This window comes from Microcaecilia unicolor, chromosome 9 (genome assembly GCF_901765095.1).
Source record: "Microcaecilia unicolor chromosome 9, aMicUni1.1, whole genome shotgun sequence".
NCBI lineage: Eukaryota > Metazoa > Chordata > Amphibia > Gymnophiona > Siphonopidae > Microcaecilia > Microcaecilia unicolor.
Genome location: NC_044039.1, coordinates 168733587 through 168756831, shown reverse-complemented (window position 1 = coordinate 168756831; position 23245 = coordinate 168733587). Strand labels below are relative to the sequence as shown.

The 23245-nt window shown below is 43.0% G+C and overlaps 1 protein-coding gene across 1 annotated transcript in view; it reads right to left on the bottom strand.

Annotated features, from left to right (window-relative positions):
• The window catches only part of SAMD4A (sterile alpha motif domain containing 4A), a 348043-nt gene that overhangs the window by 105684 nt on the left and 219114 nt on the right, over nt 1-23245 (bottom strand). The gene's annotated exons all lie outside the window — the stretch shown is intronic.

Below are 23245 nucleotides of genomic sequence, written 5' to 3'. Positions count from 1 at the left end.
TTGTCAACTTTTGGAATTCCACTTTAATGACTGAATCCTGACAAAAGAACTCTGCAGTGTTTTACTTTTCAGACATTAGAGAATGAAATTTCATGCCAGATACTATGCAAATTAAAAATGCAAACATTTCATAGGTTTGGGGCGGTGGTTCTCAAATCAGTTCTCGGGGAACAACCAGCCAGTCAGGTTTTCAGGATATCCATAATGAATATGCATGAAATAGATTTGCATGTATTGCATCCTTAGTATGCAATGCTATCTAATGCATATTCATTGTGGATATCCTGAAACCTGACTGCTAGGTGTGACCCTAGGGCTAGGTTGAGATGCCCTGATTTAGTGCTTGCTTCACTAAGATGTTTTTCCCCTAGATACAGAATAGGAGAAATTTGTTAGTGCCGCCTCCTCCGCTCTCAATGTTAGCAATATGGTTTTCACCAGGCAGTAGAAAGTTCTGGTTTTATAGTGTTAAAGTAATGTTCTGAGCAGTCAAACGTGCAGAGAACATCTTTGCCAGTGACTTTTGTCATTTATGAAACATGAGCTGTGTTGAAGAGCAGCCACAAAAATTGGAGCACCAGGATGGGTCTACTGATAAGTATTAGATGAAGCAAACTTAGGGGGGTCTTTTACTAACCGTTTTTAGCTCACGCTAGAAATCAGCTGGTGCACCTCAGTAAAAGACCTCCTTAGAAATATTTTGGCAAAACTGGTGTAGACTATTATAAATACTGGCTTAAAAACCTTGAAACCCAAATAAAGCTCATAACCAAGGAACACCCAACCAACAAACTCAAATCTGTAAAGCTGTGATGCCTTTTACATCAAACTCCAAACTGGAAATTCTATTTTTAAAGCAGCAGGAACCATGAGAAAAATTAGATTTTAGAAGTACTTGGATATATTAAACACTTTAATAGACCAAGACAAATGGGAAAACACCAATAAATTGCTAGGATATCTTTCTGAAGAGCTACATAGGCAAGTACCTCAGCACCTATTGCGCTCCTCTCATCGTTGGCTGCTTTAACGTTCTTCCTTGAGTTCAGTCAAGTTGACCTCTATTGGAAACAGAGCTTTCTGCTGTACTGGACCTTTTTTAATGGAATTCTGTACCAGTTGTAATTAGCAATATCGCCACTTATGTTGATTTTTGTAAAGCCTTAATGACCTGGCTTTTTGAGCGCACCTTTAGTAGTTCTTCACTTGCTCAATTAATTACTTTTTTTTCTTTTTTTGATATATATATAGACACACACACACACACACACACACATTTAAAGAATGTCTATTTTGATGAAATGTTTTATTGTATTATAATATTTCCTGGTTCAGTTATATATGTTTTAAAACCTAGTTGTATTAAGCCATATATCAAATCAATAAATGAAATCAAATCAAGACTAGGGATATAAGTAAAGAAGACAGAGTAATTTTTTCTAGACCGCTAAAACGATCGTTCCACTGTGGCCAAACCTGAAATAGGAAAAATATCAAAATGCCAAAGAAATGCCAAAGCTATAAAAACATTTGTGGCACAATGCTCCAGGAGACAGAAAAATGCAGATGCTGTAATCTGCCAATTTCAAGGTAAAGGCAAGGACGACTCACTGCAGAAAAAGGGATGGGACTTGATATACCGCCTTTCTGGGGTTACAATCAAAGCAGTTTACATATAGGTGCTTATTTTGTACCTGGGGGTAATAGAGGGTTAAATGACTTGCCCAGAGTCCCAGGGAGCTGTGGTGGGAACTGACCCCAGGTTCCCTGGCTCCCAGGCCACTGCACTAAACATTAGACTACTCTTCCACTTGGACACAGGACTTCTATAGCAAATAATCAGCAGTGTCGTGGATGTGGAACTGAAATACTCTTCTGTACAATTCAGGCTTCCATCCTTTTTTAAAGATTTGTATGTTATCAAAGTTTTATTCTCTTATTGACTGCTTCATTGTATTATTGTCCAGCATGTACCAGATAGCAAGGTTGTGACATATCAGGTACACTAGAGAGGTGCATAGGCCAAGCCTTCATTATGTTTCATTTTGTCCATGATAGCCCTCTTCTTATAACTTTGTTTCTACATTTGGGTGTGAAACAAAATGGAAATCATACATAGGGATGGGCAGCCAGAATATTTTTTTCATGTCATTTATGGGAATTTTCATTTTATTTGGGTTTTCTTGCCAGTTTGTCATTTTCTCAGGTGTCCAAACAACACCTGCTTACAAAAATCCTATAAGATTTTCCATCAATTAAAGCAGTACAATTGCCATGTTAATTCACGTGGACACACAGAAGGTAAAGCTCAACAGAAGACAGCTTTTTACTGAAATCTTCATTTTTGAGTACCTTTCAAGAATTGTGCTCTTTTGGTGAAAACAGCATAGTTCTTGAATGCTAATCACAAATGTATTAAAAATTAGCTTAATAGCAAGCTATCACCTACACCTTATGTGTTCAGCTTTCTTTCTAAGGGGTGCATTTTTAAATAATTAAGGTTCCTAACTTAAGAAGTTAAATGGCTGGATCTTCCTAAGTGAAACATCCCCTCCTCATGTGGTAAATTTGACTGCCTTGTTATATTCAGCCACTCAAGAAATGGGTGGCCCTGGAGAAGGAATCAGGTAAGGAGAAGAAACTGAAGATCCAAACTTACAAACAAGAATAGCTGGTCTAACTCTAGGTGCTATTCCTTTGCCCCCAGACATACAATGAGCTCCCCCCCCCCCCCCATTTCAAATTAACTTACTTTCCATGAACCAGTGCTATATACCACCTACTCCCTCCTTCAAAGCCCCGGAGTCAAAATACCTATCCACTATTCCAGAGCAGGCGCTGCTTTATTTCCCATCTCAAGGTTTAACAGACCCTTAAGCAGCTGGGGCAGGGGAATGGGAAGTGCTAGTGGAGGAGTTGCACAGGGTGCAACTATAGTTTAGTATGGTCCTGTCCCCAGCCTCCAATTTAACAAATAAAATATATTCTAGTGGCCCTCAGAAGGTCTAAAATCCCCTCTATGACACTTCATTCCAGTCCTGCTAGAATCTCCTAGATCAGTGATGGGCAACCTTTTGAGCTTGGTGTGTCAAAATTCGCCAAAAAACCGAGCATAACTCGGGTGGTGTGTCACTTAGAGAAAAAAAACGTAATTCCGCGATATTTATAGTTTAAATAACAAAAATGTATAATTGAAATATATAACTGTATTTAATAAACCAAAAACTAATTATTTAACTTACCTGCCGCTATTTCTAATGGCGGGAAACGGCACCCATGATTTATTCTCCCTTTTTGTTTTCCCTCTCTCATAACGAATTGCTACAAACAAGTAGTGAAAGGAGCATTATAAAAGCAATGAAAAGTGATTTCTTAGCTGGACCGGTATTTTTAGGAACTTCCCAAACAAGTGTGGAGCAGGAGCAGCAGTCAGTGTCCAAGCACAGCTGAGCTAAGGCTGCAACAGGATCACAGAGAGGAAGAAAGCGGCCGCTGACCCGACTTTATTTGTCTGAAGAGAGCAGCAGCTGCCTGGGTTACTCGCACTCAGCACTCAGGTTCGACATTTAATCACAATTGCCTCGAGCCTCAGGCAGTTTTTTTCACCTGGCTGAGCTACAACTGCAGTGAGCTGTGATTGGTTGTAGGGAGCCTGTCTGGCGCCTAAAACGGCACTCCTAATTGGATGATTCTGACGAAGAGGACTGCTGGTTACCAAGGCTGCGAGGTGGGGCGGAGCAGGGGGGGTTCTGACTCGGAGGGGGGTTCTGAAGCTGCGATAAGACCACCAACGCCCCTGTCGCCCCTGCCTAAGACCGGCCCTGGCAGTAAGAGCAGGTAGGCTGGGTTCTATTTGCTGCCGGCTTTCAACCCGCGTGTCATCCAAAATGGCTACGCATGTCAGTGCTGACACGCGTGTCATAGGTTCGCCATCATGGTCCTAGATTCCTCATGGATACCTGTCTCCACCTGCAGAAAATATGTTTGTTCTCCTTCCTTTCAGCACTGCTGAGATATACAGAATGACACCACCTAGTGGTGCTTATGGCAGTGCTGCTACGTAAAATCATTCTTCAGTGCTCAACAGGAGGAAGACACATCCCTTCTGCTGGCAGAGACTGAAGATTCTGTAGAATTGTGAGTTGAGAGTCTGGCAGGTGAAGGGATCCCTGGAGGGGGGGGGGGGGGGAGGGTTGGGATCCTCCTGTGGAAGGGGTACCAGAGAGTCTTTGTTAAATTAAGAGCATGGGGAGGGGAGGACAGTGTCAAATGCAGAGGAGTTGTTTCAATCTGAGACCAAGCCGCTGATTTTAATATAGATAACTATACAGATGTCAGTGCTCAGCACTCAGAATTTTTCTGAACTGATATTGTAATTATAAAATTTAAATTGCAAACATATTTCAGTAGATAGTATAATTGGTTTATCAAATTACATATTTCTCAAAATAATTGCAGACGTTTATTTTTACCCCATTTTCTAGAGTCTGACAAAACAAAATGCTCTGGGGCAAAAGAGATTTGGTTCAATTCATAGTAGGCTTTATAAAGAGGCATATTTTGCCTCTGAGTACTGTGCCACTGAACCAAATTATTGCAAAATACTTTGGACTAATTTACTGAGCTGAGCACATACTGCTTGTGAGGGATTTAACACATCCTTTTGCATGTCTAGGAGCAAGCAGAACAAATTAATCAAGGCTTCAAACAGTGATGAACTGTTGGCTCCAATGCCTTGTAAAGACAGAGGAAAAGCTATAAAGCCATAAACTGAAAATGTTGAAGGGTTTTCTGTATGGATTCTCAGGTCCCAAATGTCTGTGTATGAATAAGCTTTCAATAACTGAAGACACTTCAAAAGAAGTTATTGTCAACGTTAGAACAGCAGTGTCTTCCTGGCAACAAAATACACATTTGTGCTGATGGACGGGATGTCATTGTTATAGCAGTAAGGGAAATTGAGGGGATCCCTTTCTCGTAATCTGCATCCTGATTTTGAACTGATGATTGGGGAATAACTGAAAGGAAGGAGGAGGAAGTATGATCTGATGAAGAAGGGCAACCTTCAAAAGCTAATCAAGAAATTTATTAAGTTATGTCCAATAAAAAAGGTATCATCTTATTTTCTTTTCCATGTTTTAATTTTGTTTGATTTTTATTGATTACCTTTAAGAGTGGACTAACACGGCTAACACACCTCTTTGCAGCATTCTAGAAATTTGGAACAATTAATTCCAGGCTTGGGAGTCAAGCTTCAGTAATGGCTACTAGTAACTTAAGAGCTCTTTTACTAAACCACATCAAGCAATAACATGAGCTTAACATGGGAACAAAGGCCTACCACACAGTGACGTTCCTAGGGTGGCTGACACCCGGGGCGGATCGCTGATGCGCCCCCCCCCCGGGTGCAGCGCGACCCCCCCCCCTCACCCCCTAGCAAAAGGACACCCCCTCCCCCCTGGCGAAAGGACACCCCCCTGTGTGCATTTTTACCTGTTGGGGGGGGGGGGTGCTGTGCGCCTGTCAGCTTCGCTCGTTCCATGCTCCCTCTGCCCCGGAACAGGAAGTAACCTGTCCTGGGGCAGAGGGAGCACGGAACGAGCGGAGCCGACAGGCGATCGGCACCCCCCCCCCAGCGGTGTTCACCTGCGGCAGACCGCCCCCACTGCCCTCCTCTTGGTACGCCACTGCTAACACAAGACCTGTTAAACTGTTTTGCAGTAATTTGACTGTCAGCACTCACTAATGACACATTATTTATTTTGGGGCGAAGGGGGCATGTCCTGAGAGGAGAATGAATATGGAAATGTTATCCAGCTAGTGTGTTCTTGCCAGGAAAATACCGCTGTTCTAATGTTGGGCAATAACTTCTTTTGAAGTTGTGTATATTGAGGGCCCCTTTTACCAAGCTCCGGCAAAAGGGGGCCTGTGCTGGCATCGGCATGTTTTTGATGCGCGCTGAGGCCACCTTTTACTTCAGCGGGTAAAAGGTAGGTCTTTCTTTTATTCAGGAAATAGCCACGGTGTGCTCATTTATGATACTAAAAACCTGGTGTAAATAGGCATGTTCCCCTGAATTCTATAACCATGTGCGTAAATTTGAGGAACGCCCTTGACATGTCCACACACCATCCATGGCCATGCCCCTTTTCAGCTACTTGTGTTAGAATTTACACACATCTTTTTTAGCATGTCTAAAAGAAATGCATATAAATTCCAATCATTGCCAATTGGTTGTTATTGGCCAATTATCATCACTGATTAGCTCGTTACTCAATTAAGGGTGCACGTGCAAATCGGGCAGTTAGAGTGCGAGAAAGACCAATGTTAAAACATGCTAAGCACTTATTTTAGCGTGTTTTAGTAAAAAGGGCCTCTTAGCTGGGAAAAATCTAGCCCTAGTAAATCAGACACACAGATATGGCTGAAAAGATACATCAATTCCTTCAAGTCCCAGTCGCAATTATAAACAGCAGGAAGTAAAGGAGAACACAATAAAAGCAACGCAGAAAAGAATACTGGATAAAACTAGAGATGTAAAGATGGGTGACAAGATTCTTTTTCAGGTATGTTAGGGAAAGGAGGAAGGCTAAAAAAGAGTAAAGCAACCGTATTAAGCGGTGGCCGCTCACAAATGGGCCAAGGTGTCAGGGTGGCCGAGACAGAGGAGAGAGTAGGGGAGCATTGGCGAGCTAAGTTGCTGCGCTCTTCAGGTGGTATGGTTTCTGTGCTGTTGGCTTACCACGGCAGTTTTGAACATCGGTCTGATAAATTGTGAATCCACCTGCACGCCACCCTAAATTCTCCCCCAAATATGCCTTCACCCAAGCTGTGTAAAATTACACACATTCTTGTCATTGCAAGTACTTTAATATGGGGGTAATTTTTTAAATGGTATATACTGACATATACATGTAAAACCCTTTTGCTGGTGAACATATAACTGTCTGAAAATTGAGTCCATGTGTTCAGCTGAATTTTTAATTCTAGAGATGTAGAACACAGCTGTTGGCAGAGCTGGCTCAAGGGATAGTGGCTCCCTGAGCTAACTTGCTTCCCCTCATTGCATCACTTCTGGTACCCCCCCCCCCCCATCTCATTGCTTCTGGCACCTCTCCCCCCCCCCCCCTCCGGCGGGTTCAGCATTTCTTCTTTCCTTGGGCTGGCATCTCTCCACCACCTCTGTCCAGTCTCTCCCTCTTGCCCACATTGGGCTTATCACCGCTTAATAAAAGGAGCCCTCAATGATGTACATCCTATTTTATACTGATGGACCATGTGGCACATAGCACATGATATATTCTATTAGCACATGCTAAGCTTTAGTGAAAGGGTCCCTTAGAAAGGGCCGGATTCTGTAAATAGCGTATTAAAAAACAGATGCATCCAAAGATAGTGCTTAGAACTACTCTATAAACCATGCCTAAAGTTTGGCGCGGTTTACAGAATAGAACATAGGAATGAGGAACACACCTATATTTAGGCACGGCCATCTATGCCACTGAAAACCTGGTGTAGATACCTACACCTAAATTAGGCGTGGTTCCCCTGAATTCTATAACCACGTGTGTAAATTTGAGGAACGCCCTGACATGCCCACACTCCTCCCAGGGCCACGCCCCATTTTCAGCTAGGCGCATTAGAATTTATGCACTTTAGAATACGCCTAAAAAGATGCGCATGTAAATTCCAATTATTGCCAATTAGTGCTGATTGGCTCATTACTCAATTAAGTTGTGCGAGTAAAATGTAGAACCTGGGAGGAAATGCACGGTTTTGAAGTGGCATTTTCGGACCTGGGGGTTTGCAGCAGTGATTGAGTGGGCAACTGTACTCTCTGGTGTTTAAAACCACTCATATAATCTAAGATTTAGAGTTTTCTAGCCTGGCTTCATAACTATGTCCTCCTGGATGTCCAGATTTGTAAAATATGTTGGTGCCAGCACTTATGCACATAAGTTGCCAAATCCCCACTTACACCACTCCTACCTGCACCTGCATGTTCAAAAGCCCAGGTGATGTTGCCTTTTTTTAATGTATTCCTTTCTAAAATAACCTTTCCCACTGAATATGCTGTAAAACACACTACTGACATCATTGATGAGCATCGCCACCACGGCGTTCTGCAGCTGAACGTCCTACAACCGACAGTTCTTTTCGCTTTTCATCTTAAGGAAGCCATATAGCCAAATTTCTCTTGGTTTATCCACCAGCCACAACACAAGAGATTCATTTGACCCTTGATACAGACTTCGATGCCGAAACATGTCGTTTTTAAGCTATCCATATTAAAGACTGCCTTATTTCCTCTTCGAGCTGTCCTCACTTTTTTGTACATTTCCAGAACTTATACACATGCGTTGCCCAATCCCCATTCCTACCTGCACTTGCATGTTCAAAAACCCAGGTGTTGTGTCCCCTACCTCAATGCATGCAGCGTCCTCGGGCTGCGCAGGGTCCTGTCGACATGCACACTTGACTGGCACAGCCCTGAGCCATGTGTGTGTAGTTCTTCTCTGGCTGCAGGCTCCTTGATTGCTTTGCTTCCACGCACCTGACTCTGCTCTCTCTCTGCCTGGCTTCCCTTGCTTCTCTCCTATTGGTCTTCCGGTTCCTCCTTCACCTGCTCTTGTCCTATGGCTGTGCCCCTTCTCCCTGCTGATGTCAGACCCAGCACTTTATCAGCTGAGCTCTCCCTAGACTCCTTGCTTTGGCTTCTACTTTGGTAGGTGTTACTTGCTCAGTAGTGTGCTTCTCCTCTACTTTGTTCTTCGTTGCTGACTCTGCCTGTACCTGGATTACTTTTGTGTCTGCTGCCTACCTACTGACCTTGCCTGTACCTGGATTACTCTCGTGTCTGCTTCCTGCCTACTGACTCTGCCTGTACCTGGATCACTCTCTTGCCTGCTGCCTGTCAGGTTCATCACCCTGCTTCCTGCTCTATCTCATAAGCCCTAGGAGCTCAACCTCTGGGGAACGGCGGTCAGCGCAGGTGAAACAGCACTCTACTTGGTACAAGAACTCACAGGTCTGACACCAGGTGATGCTGCTCTCTTTAATGTGTTCCTTTCTAAAATAACTGGTCCCACTGAATGAGCTGTAAAACACACATATATTTTCCACATCCTTACAAATATATTTCCAAAGGTTCTATATTCAGTGAGATTTATAAAATATTAGGGAAACTATATACATCCAGAAGTGGACACCCTGTGCAAAAGTAGGATTTCAACTATGATTTCTAAATGCCCAATATTCAAAGCAATTTAAATGGGCAGGACAGGCTCCAGAACACTTAAATTACGCTCTGTGGGTTAGCAGCCAGGCAGTGCTGATGAATATCAGAACTACTCGGCCAATTACAATGTGGATAATGTGAATATCAGCACTAATCAGCTGGTAATTGGGATGCAAAACCAGTGCTGGGCAGACTTCTATGGTCTATGCCCTGATCGTAACTGAATAGATATGGATGGGCTGGAATGTAAATTTTAAGAGGCTTCGACGTTAACTTCAGAACTTTTAGTACAAGAACAGTGCTGGGCAGACTTCTACGGTATGTGCCCTGAGAAGGACAAGGACAAATCAAACTTGGGTATATATGTAAAGTATCACATACCATGTAAAATGAGTTTATCTTGTTGGGCAGACTGGATGGACCGTACAGGTCTTTATCTGCCGTCATTTACTATGTTACTAAGGATCAAAGGGGCATTGCGGGAGCAGGGTTGGGAGGAGCTGACAGCTAAGCGACCAAATAGGACCATATAAAAAGCAGTCATAGCTTTGATCGCTTAGCTATGCAGGTGTCAGCACTAAATATTGGCTGACACCTGTATAGCTTCCAGGTAGTGGCTGACATTGGATGCGCTCCCTTCCCTCTCACCCATGCTCCCCTCTTATCAGTGCCCCATGATCAGAATCCCTCTCCCTGAGATCATCCCCCCCCCCCCCAGGGCTTACCTACATCCCTAGTAGTCCAGTGTGGGTATGCAGGGCATAAGCGATCCCCGCTCATTCCTGTTCCTAACAGCTCCATATGCTAAAATATGTGCCATGAGCTTTAGAGATAGTCTCGTGATACTAGCACTACAGGTCAACCTTCTTCGTGAAGCCCCTGGAGGAAGCAGCAAGTGGAGAATGCTCCCATCCAGGATACCCCCACTGGATAACTAAGGATGTGGGTAGGCCCTGGAGGGTGGTGGGGGGTTTTGATCTCAGATGAGGGCTAATTTCAGAAGAAGGGTTCAGGGAGATTGGAATCAGTGGGGTAGGGTTCAGGAGGGGGTGTCTGAATCAGTGGGGGGTTGGGCAAGGGAGGAAAGAGTGGAGGAGTGGCCTAGTGGTCAGAGCACTGGTCTTGCAATCCAGAGGTGGCCAGTTCAAATCCCACTGCTGCTCCTTGTGATCTTAGACTGGACCGAATTACCAGAAGACTCCTCAGAAGTATCATAAAATATTACTTGTTTTGATCTTTCCTTCATCATAGTAACATTTTGATCCCATCCACAAATATATTTGTAATAATTAAGTTCATTAAGAATATAAAATAGTCATACAGGGTCAGACCAATGGTCCATCTAGCCCAGTATCCTGCTTCCAACAGTGGCCAATCCAGGTCACAAGTACCTGGAAGAAAACCGTATTAGTAGCAACATTCCATGCTACCAACCCCAGGGCAAGCAGTAGCTCCCACCATGTTCATCTCAATAACGGACTATGGACTTTTCCTCCAGGAACTTGTCCAAACCTTTTTTTAAACCCAGATACGATAACCGCTGGTTAGAGCGCCGGTCTTGCAATCCAGAGGTGGCCGGTTCAAATCCTGTTGCTGCTCCTTAGGATCTTGGGCAAGTCACTTAACCCTCCATTGCCTCAAGTACAAACTTAGATTGTGAGTCCTCCTGGGACAGAGAAATATTAGTGTACCTGAATGTAACTCACCTTAAGCTACTACTGAAAAAGGTGTGAACAAAATCTAAATAAATAAATACAATAAATAAACTGACAAAGGCACTTATGCGTGTCCAGGCTGATATTCACCCTGAATATGGGCCAAGACCTGCATAAGTGTGAGTGGTCAGTAGTAGTCCTGTCAGACCTGGATATTCAGTGCCAGTGTCAATGGCTGAATATTGACCGGTAAATGTTTAAACATCTTAAGTGGTTAATGGTCCTAGTCAGCATGCTGAAATTATTTTTATAACTTGTTCCTTAAAAATAATGTTTTCTCTGAATCTGTAATTCTAAAAATAAAGATGAAAACAAATCTGAATTAATTAGCAGAACAAAAAACATACTTCCCTGTTTTGATGCAAGTGTTTTCTCATCATGTGCAAAGTTTAATGAAAATAATCCTCAGTACATTTGCCTTCTTCTGTGAACCATATGGCTACACCCTGTGTTAAAAATCATCTTTGTTCCTGCAAATGAGGGCATCTCCTATGGTAGGGTTAAGGTAACAAATGGGTCAGGTGTCCAGGGTACCACTTAAGCATCAACATGCGCAAAAATGGAGATATCTAATTGCAAAAGTATAAACATACACTACAAATAACATTTAGGAAAAAGAATCCTAATAACCATAACAAAGTGATAACACAAAAAATAAAATGTAATCACACTCATAAAAAAATACATATATAAACATAAACATTGTTAAAGCCATATAATAAGGAGGGTTGCCATTGTAATTGTGTTCACCAAGGGATCCTTTAACTAAGATGCGCTGAAAAATGGGCTGCGCTAGTGTAGGTGCATATTTTGGGCGCGCGCAGATCCATTTTTCAGCACGCCTGTAAAAAGGCCTTTTTAAAATTTTTGCTGAAAATGGACGTGTGGCAAAATAAAAATTGGCGCACGTCCAATTCGGGTCTGAGACCTTACCACCACCCATTGACTTAGCAGTAAGGTCTCATGTGGTAACCATGCAGTAATTGTCTACGTGCGTAGAATGATGATTATTACCCAGTTTCCACCACGCGCCAGAAAATAAAAATTATTTTCCAGCTCGCATAGCAGACACGCATAAAAAACAAAATTACAACCTGGGTCACGTGGTAGCCAGGCAGTATCTCTGAAATGACATGCATTGGGCGCATGTAGGCACCTATCCTGCTTATTTTCGAAGGAGAAGGGTGGCCATCTTCTGACACAAATCGGAAGATGGCCAGCCTTCTCCCAAAGCCGGCCAAATCGGTATAATCGAAAGCCGATTTTGGCCGGCTTCAACTGCTTTCTGTCACAGGGCCGGCCAAAGTTCAAGGGGGCATGTCGGTAGTGTACCGAAGGTGGGACGGGGCGTGGTTAAGACATGGCCGGCCTCGGCTGATAATAGAAAAAAGAAGGCAGGCCCTGACGAGCATTTGGCCGACAGGGGCATGTCAGAGGCATAGCGAAGGCGGGACTTGGACGTCCTCGACCCATAATGGAAAAAAGAAAGTGCGTCCCTGATGAGCACTTGGACGACTTTACTTGGTCCTTTTTTGTTCACGACCAAGCCTCGAAAAGGTGCCCGAACAGACCAGATGACCACAGGAGGGAATTGGGGATCACCTCCCCTTACTCCCCCAGTGGTCACCAACCCCATCCCACCCCCCCCCCCAAAAAATTTAAAAACATTTTTTGCCAGCCTCTGTGCCAGCAGGCGGACCCAGGCCCATTCCCCCTCCGACCTGTTACACTTGTGGTGGTAAATGGGAGCCCTCCAAACCCCCCCAACAACCCACTGTACCACATGTAGGTGCCCCCCTTCATCCCTAAAGGCTATGGTAGTGTTGTACAGTTGTGGGTAGTGGGATTTGGGGGAGATTTGGGGGGCTCAGCACCCAAGATAAGGGAGCTATGCAGCTGGGAGCAATTTGTGATGTCCACTGCAGTGCCCCCTAGGGTGCCCGGTTTGTGTCCTGGCATGTGAGAGGGGACCAGTGCACTATGAATGCTGGCTCCTCTCATGATCAAATGGCTTGGATTTGGACGTTTTTGAGATAGCCGCCATTAGTTTCCATTATCGGCGAAAACCAATGCCAGCGATTTCTAAGGGTGGCCCAAATGTTGAGATTTGGCTGGCCCCGACCGTATTATCGAAACGAAAGATGGCTGGTCATCTTGTTTCGATAATACAGTCGGGTACGCCGCTTGACGGGGCCGTCATTAGAGATGTCCGCCCTTATAGATGCGTCCCAAGCTTACTCAGCATTCTGCTGCCAGTCAACATAGCATTGTGAAGTTTGCTGAGTAAGCTTGGGAAGCACTTATGTAAGGTGGTTGTATGACTACTTTTAGGGGTTCACTTTGCTTTTTACCCCTATTAGTTTTTTTTACCCCTGACGCAGCCTGAGGGCGAAACGTGGCCACGTCGGGTAACTTGTAATAAACCACTTCTTCTGTTACCCTCCTGTTCTATTTTTTTGTCTTTTTTGATCTGCTTTTTTTCTTTTGATTTGCCATTTCTGTGGCAGATCTTTGCCTTTTTTTTGTTTCCGCCCTTATAGATGGCCAGCCCCGTTCAATTATGCCCCCTTAATGTCAAACATCTGAAATGTTTCAGTGTAATGCCTGTTTCAGGGGCTTCATAAAGATTAGCGCCTATGTCTACTAAGCGGCGCTATGGGCGCGTTAGTGTTTTTAACACATGTAAATGGCTTACGCGCATTTAATGATAATGCGCCCATAGAAATGTATAGGCATGTTAGCGTTTAATGCACCTTAAATGTACAGGTGAATTAAAAACGCTAACACACTTTGTAAACATACACCTAGGTGTAACAATGATGTCAGGGCAGCATATAGTCTAACAGAATTGTAGAAAGAACTCTACAAATGTAAAGAACTGAGGTTACAAAAAGTAAAAAAATCTAAAATCTATGAAGAAAATATAGGAAAAGAAAAAGGAAAAGAAACACAGAGGGGGCATAATCGAAAGGGATGCCCAAGTTTTGCAGAGGACGTCCTTGCAAAACATCCCGGTAGAGGGGCGGGGAAACCCGTATTATCGAAACAAGATGGACGTCCATCTTTCGTTTCGATAATACGGTCGGTGATACCCAAATCTTGAAATTTAGGTCGTCCTTAGAGATGGTCGTCCCTAGACTTGGTCGTTTCTGATTTTCGGCGATAATGGAAACCAAGGATGCCCATCTCAGAAATGACTAAATGCAAGCCCTTTGGTCGTGGGAGGAGCCAGCATTCATAGTGCACTGGTCCCCCTCACATGCCAGGACACCAACCGTGCACCCTAGGATGCACTGCAGTAGACTTCAGAAATTGCTCCCAGGTACATAGATCCCTTACCTTGTGTGCTGAGCCCCCCAAACCCCACTACCCACTACCCACACCACTACCATAGCCCTTACGGGTGAAGGGGGGCACCTAGATGTGGGTACAGTGGGTTTGTGGTGGGTTTTGGAGGGCTCACATATACCACCACAAGTGTAACAGGTAGGGGGGGATGGGCCTGGGTCCGCCTGCCCGAAGTGCACTGCACCCACTAAAATTGCTCCAGGGACCTGAATATTGCTGTGATGAACCTGAGTATGACATTTGAGGCTGGCATAAAGGCTGGCACAAAATATTTTTAAAGATGTTTTTTTGAGAGTGGGAGGGGGTTAGTTACCACTGGGAGAGTAAGGGGAGGTGATCCCCAATTCTCTCCTGTGGTCATCTGGTCAGTTCGGGCACCTTTTTGTGGCTTGGTTGTAAGAAAAACAGGACCAGGTAAAGTCGTCCAAGTGCTCGTCAGGGACGCACTTTCTTTTTTCCATTATGGGTCGAGGACGTCCAAGTCCCGCCTTCGCTATGCCTCTGACATGCCCCTGTGAACTTTGGTCGTCCCTGCAATGGAAAGCAGTTGGGGACGCCCAAAATTGGCTTTCGATTATACTGATTTGGGTGACCCTGTGAGAAGGATGTCCATCTTCTGATTTGTGTCGAAAGATGGGCGTCCTTCTCTTTCGAAAATGAGCCTGAGAGTCTAAGATCGAACACGTAGAAAGTCTCTGAAAAATTTAATAAAGCAGGGAATTAGGTGAAATATAGATGCAATTTAAAATAAAACAGTAGAAAAAGAAGAAGAAAAGGAAAAAAAGAAGTAGAAAATGGATACAATTCTTAAAAAAATATTCCAGGCAACTTCTCAAACTGCTGAAAGGAACACCTACAGTTCACCCCAAGGTTATTTATTTATACCATATTACTCAGGTTATCTGGAGGTGTATCCAAAGAACTGTGCCCAAGATCTTTAAATTTTACCATATAAATTGTATTAAATAGAGCAAAACCAATGTAGCTATTTAGAAACATGAAAGAAATGTTAATATCAAATTTCATGTAAAATATTTTTTAAATATAAATTTACAAATCACCAGAAGACAGAGTTGAAGACCAGAATATAAACACAAAAACAGATGCAACAGATGCTTTTCAAATATTCAGGCAGCCACTATGCTTGCTCCAAAAAGTAGAGACCCTGTTTACTAAGCCGTGCTATAGGCGTGCTAATGTTTTTAGCGCACTGCTAGAGACACCCAAAGGAATATATGGGTGTCTCTATCGTTACTGCATGCTAATTTTTAGTGCACACTAAAAACGCTAGCACACCTTAGTAAACAGGGACCTAGCATTCCAATCACAAAGGATAATAATAATAATAATATAAAAAATATGAAACTGTAATTCATGCCAAATTACCCAGGTTCTCGAAGGTGAGAGCTAATATATTGCCTAAAGTTGGTGCCGGGCAACATAGTGGAAACTATTATAAAGAATAAAATTAAGGAACACATAGACAAACATGGTTTAAAGGGACAGAATCAGCATGGGTTCAGATAAGGGAAGTCTTACCTCACCAATTTGCTTCATTTCTTTGAAGGCTTGAATAAACATAGTAACATAGTAACATAGTAGATGACGGCAGAAAAAGACCTGCACGGTCCATCCAGTCTGCCCAACAAGATAAACTCATATGTGTATACCTTACCTTGATTTGTACCTGCCTTTTTCAGGGCACAGACCGTACAAGTCTGCCCAGCAGTATTTCCCGCCTCCCAAGCACCAGTCCCGCCTCCCATCTCCGGCTCTGGCAGACCGTATAAGTCTGCCCTCCACTATCCTTGCCTCCCAACTACCAACCTCTCTTCCCCCACCTGCTCCGCCCCCCAATTTTGGCTAAGCTTCTGAGGATCCATTCCTACTGCACAGGATTCCTTTATGCACATCCCACGCATGTTTGAATTCCGTTACCGTTTTCATCTCCACCACCTCCCACGGGAGGGCATTCCAAGCATCCACCACCCTCTCCGTGAAAAAATACTTCCTGACATCTTTTTTGAGTCTGCCCCCCTTCAATCTCATTTCATGTCCTCTCGTTCTACCGCCTTCCCATCTCCGGAATAGATTTTTTTGCGGATTAATACCTTTCAAGTATTTGAACGTCTGTATCATATCACCCCTGTTCCTCCTTTCCTCCAGGGTATACATGTTCAGGTCAGCAAGTCTCTGCTCATACGTCTTGGAACGCAAATCCCATACCATTCTCGTAGCTTTTCTTTGCACCGCTTCCATTTTTTTAACATCCTTTGCGAGGTACGGCCTCCAAAACTGAACAAGGTGAGCCAGTTGATGTAGTGTATCTAGATTTTCAGAAAGCTTTTGATACAGTTCCTCATGAGAGACTCCTGAGAAAATTAAAGAGTCATGGGATAGGAGGCAATGTCCTTCTGTGGATTAGGAATTGGTTATTGGACAGAAAACAGAGGGCAGGATTAAATGGAGGAGGGTGAACAGTGGAGTGCTGCAGGGATCTGTATTGGGACCAGTGCTATTTAACATATTTATAAATGATATGGAAATCGGAACAACGAGTGAGGCGATTAAATTTGCAGATGATACAAAACTATTCAAGGTTGTTAAAACATATGCGGACTGTGAAATATTGCAGGAAGACCTTAGGAAACTGGAAGACTGGGCATCCAAATGGCAGATGAAATTTAATGTGGACACATGCAACGTGATGCACATTGGAAAGAGTAATCGGATTCATAGCTACCTGATGCTAGGGTCCACCTTGGGGGCCAGCACTCAAGAAAAAGATCTATGTGTCATTGTAGATAATACGCTGAAATCTTCTGCTCAGTGTGCGGCAGTGGTCAAAAAAGCAAACAAGATGCTAGGAATTATTAGGAAAGGTATAGTGAATAAGACGGAAAATACTATAATGCCTTTGTATTGCTCCATGGTGCGACTGCACCTTGAGTATTGCATTCAGTTCTGGTCGCCATACCTCAAAAAAGATATAGCGGAATTAGAAAAGGTTCAAAGAAGAGCAATCAAAATAATAAAGGGGATGTAATTCCTCTCGTATGAGGAAAGCCTAAAGAGGTTAGGGCTGTTCCGCTTGGAAAAGAGATGAATGAGGGGAGATATGATTGAGGTCTACAAAATCCTGAGAGGTGTAGAACGAGTAGAAGTAAATAGATTTTTTACTCATTTCAAAAATACAAAGACTAGGGGACACTCGAAGAAGTTACATGGAAATCCTTTTAAAACAAATAGGAGGCCATATTTTTTCACTCAATGAATAGTTATGCTCTGGAACTCTTTGCCAGAGGATGTAGTAACAGCGGTTAGCGTATCTGGGTTTAAAAAAGATTTGGACAAATTCCATGAGGAAAAGTCTATAGTCTGCTATTGACACAGACATGGGGAAACAACTGCTTGCCCCCAGGATTGGTGGTATGGAATGTTGCTGCTAACTGGGTTTCTGCCAGGAACTTGTGACCTGGCTTGGCAGGGTATTGGGCTAGATGGACCACTGGTCTGACCCAGTATGGCTACTCTTATGTTCTTATCCAGGGGGCTAAATTTTATCTAGACATGTCCAATTAATACATAAAGGGGCCCTTTTACCAAGCTACAGTAAAAGGGGCCCTGTGGTGGCATTAGCATATGGATTTGCCACACACCAAGGCTCTTTATACGGCAGCGGGTTTTTTAAAAAAAAGGAAATGGCTGTGCAGTAAGTACAAACTTGCCACATGGCCATTTCCTGGGGGAGCCCTTATCACCTCCTATTAAGAAGGCGATATGGGCTCCCACACTAACCTGGCAGTATGCAGCGCTGCCTGATTATTGCCGGGTAAGCCCCCAGCGGTAAAATAAAAAAATATTTCTGATTGCGTGGAAATGAAACGCGGTGAGAGTGGCACTACTGCTACCTCCTGTGCTGAGCCGGAGGTAGTGCCAGATTGGCATGTGCCAATGTCACAATAGCTCTACCATGGCATTGTAAAAGGGCCGCAAAGGATTGAAGGAACATCCAAATTCAAATTCACTACTCAACCGGGACTACAAATAACAAAAGTTCCAAACATCCAGAAGGCACTCATAGAGACAACTCCAACTTAATATAAGCAAAAACTACTCAATCTTACATCCTCGGTTGTTCTGCAACATTTCTAGCTCAATATAGCACTAGGTCAAAGAGTGCTGTGGTGCTACAGCATTTTCCTTATAAAGACCCGACTTTCTACACTGCAGGATTAATTGACAGAAAACTATTAATAAAACTGAAAAATATTAGACCCATTTAAAAAGGGCCCCTTTTTTAAACAGGTCTGTTAAGTTATTTTTGAGGGTTTTAAAAAAATAGTTTTGTGCTTGTCTCCATTGGGCTGTCAATCAATCCACAAATAATAACCTGTAATTCTCAAAAATATATGGTTTCTCTCGAATACTATGGCATTAACCTTAAGTTCGCATTTTGAAGATTCAGCTGTCGTACAAAAGAAATGAATTTATCTTCACGGATTTTCCAGGAAAAAAGATATCTATGCAATGTTTCCAAATGCACACATCTTGCCAATGAACAGAATCATATACAGATAGGTCCTCAAATTCAGTCATACAAAGGCATGCCACAGTGGCACCCATGTCCATATCACGGCTTTGTTGAAACATTTTATCAGAGAAAAAAATAATTCCATGTCAAAACCAATGTCAACAACCTTATTAAAAAAGATTTGGCATGCAGCCAACTCTTCTGATTTTAATTTTATCATAATTAGTTGAATAACTGAATCTTGAGGGATATTTGTATATAAAGAAGTGATGTCTAAAACAACTAATATCCAAGTTGACTGTACTTCTTCAATGTGAGATAGTTCGTGGTTTAGTGCAGATGAATCCTTTACATATGATCTTCCTCTAGATCAGATGGTTCAAGTATTGATCAAGTCCAACGAAGCAAACACCCACAGAAGGTGAGCTCTCCACAGGAAAACCAACGGTAGGCAAAACAAACAGTGGATCCAATAAAAGTCCTCTCACAATGAGTGTCTTCCTGAACAAGGTCTTTATTAACAGTAGCACAATTGACCCAACACGTGACGTGTTTCAGCCGTAAGGCCTGCGTCAGGGGTCTAGTGTTATATGAAGAAAAAATGCCTTGTAGGTCAGATGAAAAAACAGCGGTTTTGCTATTTGTTGCGTATGATAGAGCAGCACAGCGCAGCTTTGTATACGATACCTCTTTTAGCAGTTTTAGTGCTGTTTTTTCATCTGACCTACAAGGCATTTTTTCTTCATATAACACTAGACCCCTGACGCAGGCCTTACGGCCGAAACACGTCACGTGTCGGGTCAATTGTGCTACTGTTAATAAAGACCTTGTTCAGGAAGACACTCATTGTGAGAGGACTTTTATTGGATCCACTGTTTGTTTTGCCTACCTCAAGTATTGATCAACATAAATGTATGTGTTCCAATATAAAGCCAATACCAACCATTATTGGATGTCTAGAGATCATGTGATAGATTTATGGATTTTTGGAAATTTTGGAATATTTGGATGCTCCTAATATAACAATCTTTTTCTTTCTCAGTTATTAACTATTGTTCACGTACCTGATCCAAAAGAATCAGTATTTCATTCTATAACAACTGTGTTGGGTCTTTTCTAGGGGTAAATTTCAGGATCCCAAACTCAATCCCAAACTATAATCCCTCCTCCCCCTTTATCTGCATGGCTACTACCAAAGAACCCATTCTCAAAGACATCAAAGCCTTTCAGTCTTCTCTGCTCAAATTATTAAACCACAGCTTATCATCATATAAAAATGAACTGTCTTTTGAGCTGAAGTTTCAAAAGCCAGAAAATTATAGTCATCTGGTCCCAGTGGTTCCACTTAGACTGAATTGGCAAGCCAAATGCTGATTCCCTCAGTGACTGATCTGCAAAAAACAATCCCAAGTTCAGTCTCCAAACAAATTTAAATAATTGAATTTACACTCAAAATGAATCATATAATTGAGTAGGCACATAAGACAAACCCATTGCACAATAAAGATATTTGTATCATGGTTAATTCTCAGTGTGACAGATGATATATTACTGATTTCAAGACTTCAAGGCTTCTGGAGCTATTGTTCCTTCAACAGGGATCTTTGGCAGGATCTCCCATGTCTTCCCAATCTCACTGATAAACCTTGGCTATTCTTAAAAAATCCTTCCGGACCGAATTACCAGAAGACTCCTCAGAAGTATCATAAAATAATACTTGTTTTGATCTTTCCTTCATCATAGCAACATTTTGATCCCATCCACAAATATATTTTTAATAATTAAGTTCATTAAGAATATAAAATAGTCATACAGGGTCAGACCAATGGTCCATCTAGCCCAGTATCCTGCTCCCAACAGTGGCCAATCCAGGTCACAAGTACCTGGAAGAAAACCGTATTAATAGCAACATTCCATGCTGCCAACCCCAGGGCAAGCAGTAGCTCCCACCAGGTTCATCTCAATACCAGACTATGGACTTTTCCTCCAGGAACTTGTCCAAACCTTTTTTTAAACCCAGATAAATTAACCACTGGTTAGAGTACCGGTCTTGCAACCCAGAGGTGGCCGGTTCAAATCCCACTGCTGCTCCTTATGATCTTGGGCAAGTCACTTAACCCTCCATTGCCGCAGGTACAAACTTAGATTTTGAGCCCTCCTGGGACAGAGAAACAGTCAGAGTACCTGAATGTAACTCACCTTGAGCTACTACTGAAAAAGGTGTGAGCAAAATCTAAATAAATAAATAAATATCCTCCGGCAGCGAGTTCCAGAGATTAAATATTCTTTGAGTGAAACAATATTTCTTCCTATTTGTTATATATATTTCCATGTAATTTCATTGAGTGTGTTTTTGTACTTTTTGAAACAGTGAAAAATCGATTCACTTTTACCTGTTCTACACCAGTCAATATTTACAAAATTTCAGTTATTTAATTTCACCTGACACTTTTTTCCCGTATCCAATTCTTTCCATCGAGAACTTCTTCTTTTGTCTTCTAACTGAACTTTTAAATCTCTGGCCAGCTTTCCAGTCATTTCAATAATAAGCAACATTAGGTCAAATGAGCATTTATTCAATACTGAATTCTATCATCCTACACAATATTTATCAGTCTCAAAAATACGGGAAACTGTATTTATCCTAAATCCATGCAGCGCATGTTTAACCTAGCTTGGTCACTGTTTGGAAAACAGGATACTGGACTAGATGGACCACTGGTCTGACCTAGTATGGCTATTCTTATGTTCTTATGGCAATTAGAATTGATAGGTTTTAACCATCCTATTTTCATAAAAATCCATAAAATGCCGTCTTATATAGACTGTACCAGAAGGGAGTAATATACAAGATCATTTGCCCATGTTTTTTTTAATTTATATTGGGAAAACAACTTGTAAAGTGAAGACCTGCCTTTGGACACGCGCTGGGCCATTTCTTTACCGCGTCTGGAAAAAGGTCTTCTTATAATGGGCCGGGAAATGGGCATGTGGCAAAATTAAAAGTAGCACATGTCTATTTAAGGCCTGAGCCCTTACCATCACCCATTGACACAGCGGTAAGGGCTCACATCCTGCCCACATGGTAACTGTGCAGTACGCACTAACTGCTTATTAACACCGGGAACGTCCGTCCCCCCCCCCCCCCCCCCCCCAGTAGAAAATAGAAAATTATTTTCTACCGCGGGATTCGGCACACACCAAACTTGGAATTACTGCCAGGCACACGTGCTAGAGCGGCGGTAGTGCCGATTTGGCATGCACTACCCGCGCGCTAGCCTTCCCGCGTCTTTGTAAAAGGGCCCCAAAGTTAGGACAGAAAAACAGCTGTCCTAACTTTTTTTTTAAACTTTGTTTAATGTTCAGCTGTCATAGCAACAGCAAACAGTCATGTACAGACAGAAAACTAAACCACTCAAAAAGGTACAGAACACAGACACTTCGGTCCCATATGAGCTGGAACCCCCCCCCCCCTAAAATAACAAATATCCCTCTGGTGGTCTCTGATCCAGAGGGACCCCTAGCAACAAACATTCCCAGCTCGGGCACTGAAAATTTTAAATAAACCAACCCCACCCCAGACACACAACCATCCATTCACCCAGTCAGCTTCAGAATACCTGTATAGCCACAAACATTTCTTCTACAGGAGAACATATGTCTTGATCCAGAGCTTAAGGCAATGGACATAGTTACACAACTCAAATCCTCCCATACTCAACATCCACTGACTCCATATGATCAGGACCGGGGCTTAATGATCAGTTTCTTGCCCAGAAGCAGCACTACAAGAATATGTTTTTTTTTTTCTGGGCAAGAGAAACAAAACACACTCAGTCCTGCTCCTCAGCAGGTTCCCAATCCCCTAGCAGAAGCAGCGTATAGGTATATGGCGGAGCATAGTAACATAGTAACCTAGTAGATGACGGCAGAAAAAGACCTGCACCGTCCATCCAGTCTGCCCAACAAGACAACTCATGTGTGCTACTTTTGTGTATACCCTACATTGATTTGTACCTATGCTCTTCAGGGCACAGACCGTATAAGTCTGCCCAGCACTATCCCCGCCTCCCAACCACCAGCCCCGCCTCCCAACCACTAGCTCTGGCACAGACCGTATAAGTCTGCCCCGCACTATCCCCACCTCCCAACCTCCAGCCTCGCCTCCCACTACCGGCTCTGCTATCCAATCTCAGTTACGCTCCTGAGGATCCATTCCTTCTGAACAGGATTCCTTTATGTTTATCCCACGCATGTTTGAATTCCGTTACCGTTTTCATCTCCACCACCTCCCCCGGGAGGGCATTCCAAGCATCCACCACTCTCTCCGTGAACTGACATTTTTCTTGAGTCTGCCCCCCTTCAATCTCATTTCATGTCCTCTCGTTCTACCGCCTTCATATCTCCGGA